This window comes from Ranitomeya variabilis, chromosome 5, assembly GCF_051348905.1.
Source record: "Ranitomeya variabilis isolate aRanVar5 chromosome 5, aRanVar5.hap1, whole genome shotgun sequence".
Classification (NCBI taxonomy): Eukaryota; Metazoa; Chordata; class Amphibia; order Anura; family Dendrobatidae; genus Ranitomeya; species Ranitomeya variabilis.
In genome coordinates, this window is record NC_135236.1 from 266,419,278 (window position 1) to 266,428,142 (window position 8,865).

General features: G+C 43.0%; 1 long non-coding RNA gene across 1 annotated transcript in view; it reads left to right on the plus strand.

Moving 5' to 3' along the window:
* Nucleotides 1-8,527, plus strand: part of LOC143773600 (uncharacterized) — a 49,373-nt gene extending 40,846 nt beyond the window's left edge. Inside the window, exons 3-4 of the long non-coding RNA XR_013215251.1 lie at nt 1,505-1,625; nt 8,476-8,527. This is a non-coding gene — a long non-coding RNA (uncharacterized LOC143773600). The remainder of the gene's footprint in view (nt 1-1,504; nt 1,626-8,475) is intronic.
* The last annotated feature ends 338 nt before the right edge of the window (nt 8,528-8,865 follow it).

The following is an 8,865-nucleotide window of genomic DNA, read 5'->3' on the forward strand; positions in this document are numbered from 1 at the left end:
GCACTCTGAACAATGTCACGTTTGAACTTTCTTTGTAATTTGGACAGCACATACCTGTCCTTACAATTCTTTATTGGATCAGTATGTGATAAAATATTTGACCCCTTACCTGTTCCTTCACTCCCCCCTTTTTGCCCTGCACAGGGCACAATTGGTCGAGGATCTGGCCTTGTTTTCAGAGACAAAGAGAAGGCCGGCAACACGTTTGAAAAATCATTGATGATATTTTTCAGACTAGTAATCAGTTGGGAACTAGAATCCAGCTCCACACTGCACAGATTAATGATGGCATCACTAGCTGCTGCCATGTCCTTCACAGCTTTGATCTCAGCCCCAGACTGAGTCAGCTGTGCTTCCATATCAACACAATGATGTTTCGTTTCCATAAGTTGTGATTCAAGCCTAGCAATCAGTTTTTCTCTGTCCACATTATACTGATCGTTCTCTGCCAGTTGTGTCTGTAAAGCACACACTCTCTGCACAGTAGTCACACAACACTGGCAGAAGAAATTTTGGGAATCTGTTTTACACAGGGATTCCTCATAAACACAGATCAGCTTGGCTATCATCTGCAGTTGTCTGCTTGACTTATTCAAGACCGACCGTCTGTCTATGTACATGCTATCATGCCCACATGCTTGTTCCAAAAGGGCAGACCATAGCAATTCTGCATATTTGGGTATGAGGGGGTTACTGGATGAAATTTACTGTGCTTTGCTAATCTTTTAAGGGTCGATAAGTCCATACTCATGCTTCCTGAAGCCATCTTGGTCGTCCTCCTTGTCCCTTCTCTGTTGTTTGAAAAGGTCCTTTTATCTCTGGAACTGTCAGGACTCTGAACATTTTTTACCTTTTGTGCATTACTGCCCTTTTCCAAGATGGCGTCTTTGGTCTCATGTGCACTGGGTCTTCCTGCTATAAAACTCCACCCCAGCCTTCAGTCTGTGCTAGAGAATTCTGCCTTGCATCCAGTTCCTGACCTCTGTTTACTCCCTGGCTATATACCTGCTCCTGTGAATCTGTGTGGTTATCCTGCTACTCTGCTCTGAGTTCCTGCTGCATTCACCAGTTTTCAGTAATCCTCCTTCATCTGCTGCTCGTGTTTACTTCCATCTCATTTGCTGGACATGTAAGCTGTTTTTGCTCTGCAAAAACCTGAGACTATTAACCAGGCCTCCCTGGTTGAGCTAAGATATGATTTGAACTGCCTTATAAGCTTATCTATCTGTGTTTGGACTAAGACAAGGATTTATTTGTGTCAAGTATCCTCAAGAATAACTGTGCTTCATAGACTTTCTGCTTGATTGCATTTTCCTCTGAAGTTTCCTATAGACTGCTAAGCTGCGTTTAATATTTACACCAAGTGTTGTGGACTTAAATTTCTCTCTGCACCTGTTTGAATCACCGTGTGATAATATAGACTTTACCACTTATAAAACTGTGTCCTGTAGTTGTCTTGTTCCACGCAAAGAGTCTCCTGAGTTATCCCCTATAATTATTACAGGAACTCCTTTTCCTGACCAGCTGGACTTTTAGCTTGAGAACGACTGACTCTTTGGAAGAATGGACTGGCAAAGATCACCCCAAATTTTCAAAGATTATCAAGCAAAGGAAAAAGAAAAACGGTAAAAATCAGAAGACTGGGTTCTCTGTTACTGATTTTGTTCTATGTATAGCTTGTATTGAAAATCTGCATCACCCATCTGAACTATCAGCGCTCTGAACGCACAGAATTACACAACAGTTCACCCTGTATCAAAATAATCTGTCCACGTCCCTCTGGCCTAATCAGTTCACAGACGATGATCAGAAATTCACACAGCAAAACATGTAAAGCAAAATCTAAACAGTGGGCCTGTAGCTTGCCATTGTAAAAGGGTGAGAATTTCCCCCAAAATTACTAAACTTATAGTATCAAAGGAGTAACTCGCCTTACACCTCTACTGAGATCCGATATTAACTATTAACGCCAAACTTGACTATTAATAATTAATATCCCCTTAATAATGCCTCAACTTTATCTTTTCCTTATACTAATACTAACTGAGACAAAACAGTGTAGCAATAAAGGATATATATTACACACACACAAAAGTCTGCAGTCTATGGCGTACATATATATTTATACCCAAGCTGGCGACTATAAATATACATATACAGTACAGACCAAAAGTGTGGACACACCTTCTCATTTAAAGATTATTTTATATTTTCATAACTATGAAAATTGTACATTCACACTGAAGGCATCAAAACTATGAATTAACACATGTGGAATTATATACTTAACAAAAAAGTGTGAAACAACTCAAAATATGTCTTATATTCTAGGTTCTTCAAAGTAGCCACCTTTTGCTTTGATGACTGCTTTGCACACTCTTGCATTCTCTTGATGAGCTTCAAGAGGTAGTCACCGGGAATGGTCTTCCAACAATCTTGAAGGAGTTCCCAGAGATGCTTAGCACTTGTTGGCCCTTTTGCCTTCACTCTGCGGTTCAGCTCACCCCAAACCATCTCGATTGGGTTCAGGTCTGGTGACTGTGGAGGCCAGGTCATCTGGCGTAGCACCCCATCAGTCTCCTTCTTGGTCAAATAGCCCTTACACAGCCTGGAGGTGTGTTTGGGGTCATTGTCCTGTTAAAAAATAAATGATGGTCCAACTAAACGCAAACCGGATGGAATAGAATGCTGCTGCAAGATGCTGTGGTAGCCATGCTGTTTCAGTATGCCTTCCATTTTGAATAAATCCCCAACAATGTCACCAGCAAAGCACCCCCACACCATCACACCTCCTCGTCCATGCTTCACGGTGGGAGCCAGGCATGTAGAGTCCATCCGTTCACCTTTTCTGCGTCGCACAAAGACACGGTGGTTGGAACCAAAGATCTAAAATTTGGTCTCATCAGACCAAAGAACAGATTTTCACTGGTCTAATGTCCATTCCTTGTGTTCTTTAGTTCAAACAAGTCTCTTCTGCTTGTTGCCTGTCCTTAGCAGTGGTTTCCTAGCAGCTATTTTACCATGAAGGCCTGTTGCACAAAGTCTCCTCTTAACAGTTGTTGTAGAGATGTGTCTGCTGCTAGAACTCTGTATGGCATTGACCTGGTCTCTAATCTGAGCTGCTGTTAACCTGCGATTTCTGAGGCTGGTGACTCAGATAAACTTATCCTCAGAAGCAGAGGTGACTCTTGGTCTTCCTTTCCTGGGGCGGTCCTCATGTGAGCTGGTTTCTTTGTAGTGCTTGATAGTTTTTGCCACTGCACTTGGGGACACTTTCAAAGTTTTCCCAATTTTTCGGACTGACTGACCTTCATTTCTTAAAGTAATGATGGCCACTCATTTTTCATTACTTAGCTGCTTTTTTCTTGCCATAATACAAATTCTAACAGTCTATTCAGTAGGACTATCAGCTGTGTATCCACCAGACTTCTGCACAACACAACTGATGGTCCCAACCCCATTTATAAGGCAAGAAATCCCACTTATTAAACCTGACAGGGCATACCTGTGAAGTGAAAACCATTCCCGGTGACTACCTCTTGAAGCTCATCAAGAGAATGACAAGAGTGTGCAAAGCAGTCATCAAAGCAAAGAAACCTGCTCACATGAGGACCGCCCCAGGAAAGGAAGACCAAGAGTCACCTCTGCTTCTGAGGATAAGTTTATCTGATTTACCAGCCTCAGAAATCGCAGGTTAACAGCAGCTCAGATTAGAGACCAGGTCAATGCCATACAGAGTTCTAGCAGCAGACACATCTCTACAACAACTGTTAAGAGGAGACTTTGTGCAACAGGCCTTCATGGTAAAATAGCTGCTAGGAAACCACTGCTAAGGACAGGCAACAAGCAGAAGAGACTTGTTTGAACTAAAGAACACAAGGAATGGACATTAGACCAGTGAAAATCTGTGCTTTGGTCTGATGAGTCCAAATTTGAGATCTTTGGTTCCAGCCACCGTATCTTTGTGCGACGAAGAAAAGGTGAACGGATGGACTCTACATGCCTGGTTCCCACCGTGAAGCATGGAGGAGGAGGTGTGATGATGTGGGGGTGCTTTGCTGGTGAGGATTTATTCAAAATTGAAGGCATACTGAACCAGCATGGCTACCACAGCATCTTGCAGCAGCATTCTATTCCATCCGGTTTGCGTTTAGTTGGACCATAATTTATTTTTCAACAGGACAATGACCCCAAACACACCTCCAGGCTGTGTAAGGGCTATTTGACCAAGGAGAGTGATGGGGTGCTACGCCAGATGACCTGGCCTCCACAGTCACCAGACCTGAACCCAATCGAGATGGTTTGGGGTGAGCTGGACCGCAGAGTGAAGGCAAAAGGGCCAACAAGTGCTAAGCATCTCTGGGAACTCCTTCAAGATTGTTGGAAGACCATTCCCAGTGACTACCTCTTGAAGCTCATCAAGAGAATGCCAAGAGTGTGCAAAGCAGTCATCAAAGCAAAAGGTGGCTACTTTGAAGAACCTAGAATATAAGACATATTTTCAGTTGTTTCATACTTTTTTGTTAAGTATATAATTCCACAATGAATGTACAATTTTGTGTGTGAAAATACAGAAAAAGCTTTAAATGAGAAGGTGTGTCCAAACTTTTGGTCTGTACTGTATATCTTGAGTCAAACTCTTTTCGCTGAAAGAAGCAGAATCAATAGCAAGAATAGGAATTAATCTTGCTAGCGCCCTCATAATTAGACTGAGCAAAGTGAGAATCCAACAAACTGACACCAGCTCCACTATCACGAGAACTGGAATATCCTCAGTTTTCCCACCAACCACTATTCAGCAGAAATGGTGTACGGAGACATAAAAATGGAGGAAATGTACACACCCTGGTTGTCTCCCTCCACACAACCAGGGGAACGCAGCTTATGAGATGGAGTAACATGTTTGGCATGAGATGAACATACTTCAATGTAATGATCTGTAAGACCACAGTAGAAACATTCCCCCATCCCACAGTGAATTGCAGGCAACCTAGAATGAAAGGAGACACCCCCCCAACTGCATGGGTTAGTCAGACAACACCTGTGTGACCTCCTCCCTAGGAAGAACAACAGGGGGCAATGTCGGTTTAGGCCTCTTCCTGAAGCGTCTATTCACCCTGATCCCAAGGGCCATGGCGGCCTCCTACAACCTTAGAGTAGTATATTGAACCAGAGAATCTTGAAGCCTATCTGACAGTGGCCCTTGTCTGAACTCTGAGCGGTACTCCTCAGCCGGCCGGGCCCCCTGCTTGACATTACAGAGTTTAAGATCACTATACACCAGGGCCAAAGCTGCGAAAAATTTGTCCCCAGACTGCAAAGATGGAGTCGGTCGCCATGGAGAGGGAGAAGGCCCAGGACCTGCGATCACCCCCCAACAAGGGAGACCCACTCGTTGTTCCTCACTCCCTGAGGAACAAGGGAAGAGCCTGAAATATAATTTATAGGCTTCCCTTAGTACAATAAATGTATCTTTCCCTACAGAGAACATGTCGGGGAGAGATATTTTGTGTTCCGACTGAGCCTGGGCATGAGCCGAGACCCAGAACCCAGACATAAGTTGAAGATGCTGCACTATCTGTGACTGCAACTCAGTAACCTTATACGTGAGGGTTTGAATCAGGCATGCAAAATTTCAGCTTGAGCCATAGGGACTCAGGAAAATGGTTCTGGTTCAGTTATAATTTTATGAACAGACATGGGTATGTCTGGCGGACGACACGACATACACGTACAATGGGATGATAAAGGGAGAACAAGGCCTTAATGGTAGGGAGAAGATGATGACACATCTCCTGACACACCCTGTGCCTGTCCCTAAGCTCCCCTAACACCCTATGCGAGTCCTTCTCCCCACCGCCGTCACGTGCCTAGTCCCTGGCTGTCACCTCTACTAACCTTGGCTAGTGCACTGGCCAGTAAGGATGCTAGCCTTGCCACTGGAGGTAATATTACACAGGGAAAGAGACAAACAAGGGACTGACAGAAAAAATACAACTTAGCTCAAATACAACTTAGCTCAGAATTAATGATAGGAAGTACGGTAGTTAATTTTTTATTAGGCTGGAGATACCAGAATATTTTGAAGAGTCACACAATATCTGGACCATTATCTGATGTGTGAAAGTGTGTCAACTATGTAACAATTGCAAGTACTCACTGAACTTGAATAATTATTTTATTAAACCATGGGGGCTTCCATTTGCATCTGCTATTGTGTAACAACATTTACACACCTCAAACACAGCAGCCTCTGTACATAGGAGTTTGTGGTTGCTGTTTGACTGCATGTCCAGCAATGTGGCTGCCTCCAGTTGTGACTTGGGCTGTCCAGGTCACAGCTGTGGGAGGAGATCGTCATCATTTTTTTTAAGCCTGCAGCATAGTTGCATCTTCAGTCTCCCCCTGTCACTGGCCACACAGCTTATTGCGTAAGGTGACAGGAGCTGTCAGGGATAAGAGGTGCTGGGGAGAGGAGGTGGCGGGAATCTGAGGTCTGGGGTGAGGTAGTGGTGATCACAGCCTGTGATCAATAATACAATACAGACTGCAGATCATCGCTCGCCAGCATGTTAGAGCACAGCATATAAATCATCACACTGCTGTGCTCTGAACACACTGACACAGCTCTGCTATATCGCTGTAAACTGACATAGCAGAGATGTGTATGTAATACCCATCATGGTGTCTATGTGGGGTCTTTATACTGTATGGAGCAGTATGTGGGGCCATTATACTGCATGGTGCACAATATACTGTAGAACACTATGTGGGACCATTATACTGTGGTGCACTATGTGGGGCTATTATACTATATTGTACACTATGTGGGGCCCATTGTACTATATGGAAGGCAATGTGGGCTCCATTGTACTACTGCATTTAGAGGACTATATCGGGAATGCAAGGGGTTCAATAGGAGAAAAATGACATTGTAAGGCCTGAATATTATTTCTTTTTTGGGTGGGATGGTGAGGGGGGCAATTATTGTGTGACGCTGCACTGTCCACTTCTATGAGAGTAACAATGTAGTGGATGGAGCGGGGTCACACATTACCCTTTTGCTCCCATAGACAGAGACAAACCTGAGTCACACATTACACCACTGCTCCCATAGATATAAACAGAGGAGGGTCACACATTATACCACTGCTTGCTTAGAAGTGGATGGAGCACATTTAAATACATTAGATACTGAGTGTATAATCCCATCCTATGTGATACACCCCGCTAAGCTCAAAATCTAATCCTATCATGTGATACACTTCACTAAGCCCTGTATCTAATTCCAACATGTTACTCTAAGCGTATCTAATCACAGCACGTGATACACTCCACTATCCCCAGCTTATGATATAGAGAGCAGCACCAACTAACAGATTTATTGCTGCCGGCAGTCCTTGGTGATGCTGTCTACTTGTCAGTATCACTTTGCAGTCACCTACAAAATGGCTCCTCCCTGTGATCCTAAACTTCATCCTCTCTTATTCTTTTGCAAACAGAAGGGGAGCGTAGTATTGACATCACACACATGTGAGCAGATCCAGCTAACTTTTACTGCAGTCCTAATGTGAGCTATCACTACACTAAGTTTGCATGTACTAAAGAACAGGATAAAAATTATACGTAAAATGATGAAAGAAATGCAATTCTACAATAGGTTTTTGGGTTTTGTTTTCAGTGTTCATCGGGCAATAAAAATTACCTTGATACATGGTTATCCAGATCAGTATGATTACAACAATTTTTTTTAGGTAGTGGAGAAAAAATTATGATAGAAACCTATAGATGTATATATGTATAGGTTTGTATAGTAATTTTTCAAGACGCCTGAGCCAGTTTTATTCTTTTTTTAGCAGCTTATGATGGAAAATCAATAAAAATGCCAGGAGATTTTTTTAGAAATCCTCCCCTAATGTGAGTGCGGAGACCACCAAACATTTGGGATAAACTAGTCATGGCTGACTTGGGATCACAAAAACTTCCATTGACTCGTACTTTAAGCGGACAGAGGAGATGTGGTACATTTCCATGCCTAGGCTGCATTTGTTGTTCAAATATCATGAAGGGGTATGAGGTCGTCCATCCATGCACTGGAAAATCCTACCCCATTAGGGACTATTATACCTGTGAGTCGAATTTTGTGGTTTACATCATAAAATGTCCCTGTGGATTGTTTTATGTAGGCGAAACCACCCAGACCATCAGAGACCGTATCTCTAGCCATAAATCCACTATTAGATGTGAAAAAATTTGGCTTCCATTGCCTGCGCATTTCAAGGAAGCCAAACACAACTTATCCCAATTGAGATTCCAGGTAATTGAAAAAGTCCCAAGACCAAGATGGGTTGGGAATCATCTCCTCCAATTACTGAAACAGCGTGAAACTTTCTGGACCTAGACGTTGGATACACTTAGCCCTAGGGGCCTCAATCGTGAAATTGATTGGCTGACATGATGCATTTCTCTCCCTAGACCCAGTGTATGGTTGCACATACCTTCTCTGCAATCTACTCGGTGGAGGCGGTAAGATCCCTTGCCAATATTGATGAGGTGCTTTAAGTTTCCTTTCATTCATTTCCCCATTTATACAGTTTGGACTCCTACTTATTTTCTATTTTTTCTTATATGCAATTTCTGAATTGTTTAATGGTTGTTATGATTTACTCAGTATGCTCTGATTCATGTATTGTTGCAACTATTTGTAAGGCACAGGGTCTACTATGCTCCGCTTAAATGCCCTCTGTTATTACCTAACTCTGTTTCAGATGCATCTTGGTAGTCACCCGCACTTACACATAATTTGGCAGACAATCTCATAGACCACAAACATTACTCATCACATTCACTGCACCACAGGACTCT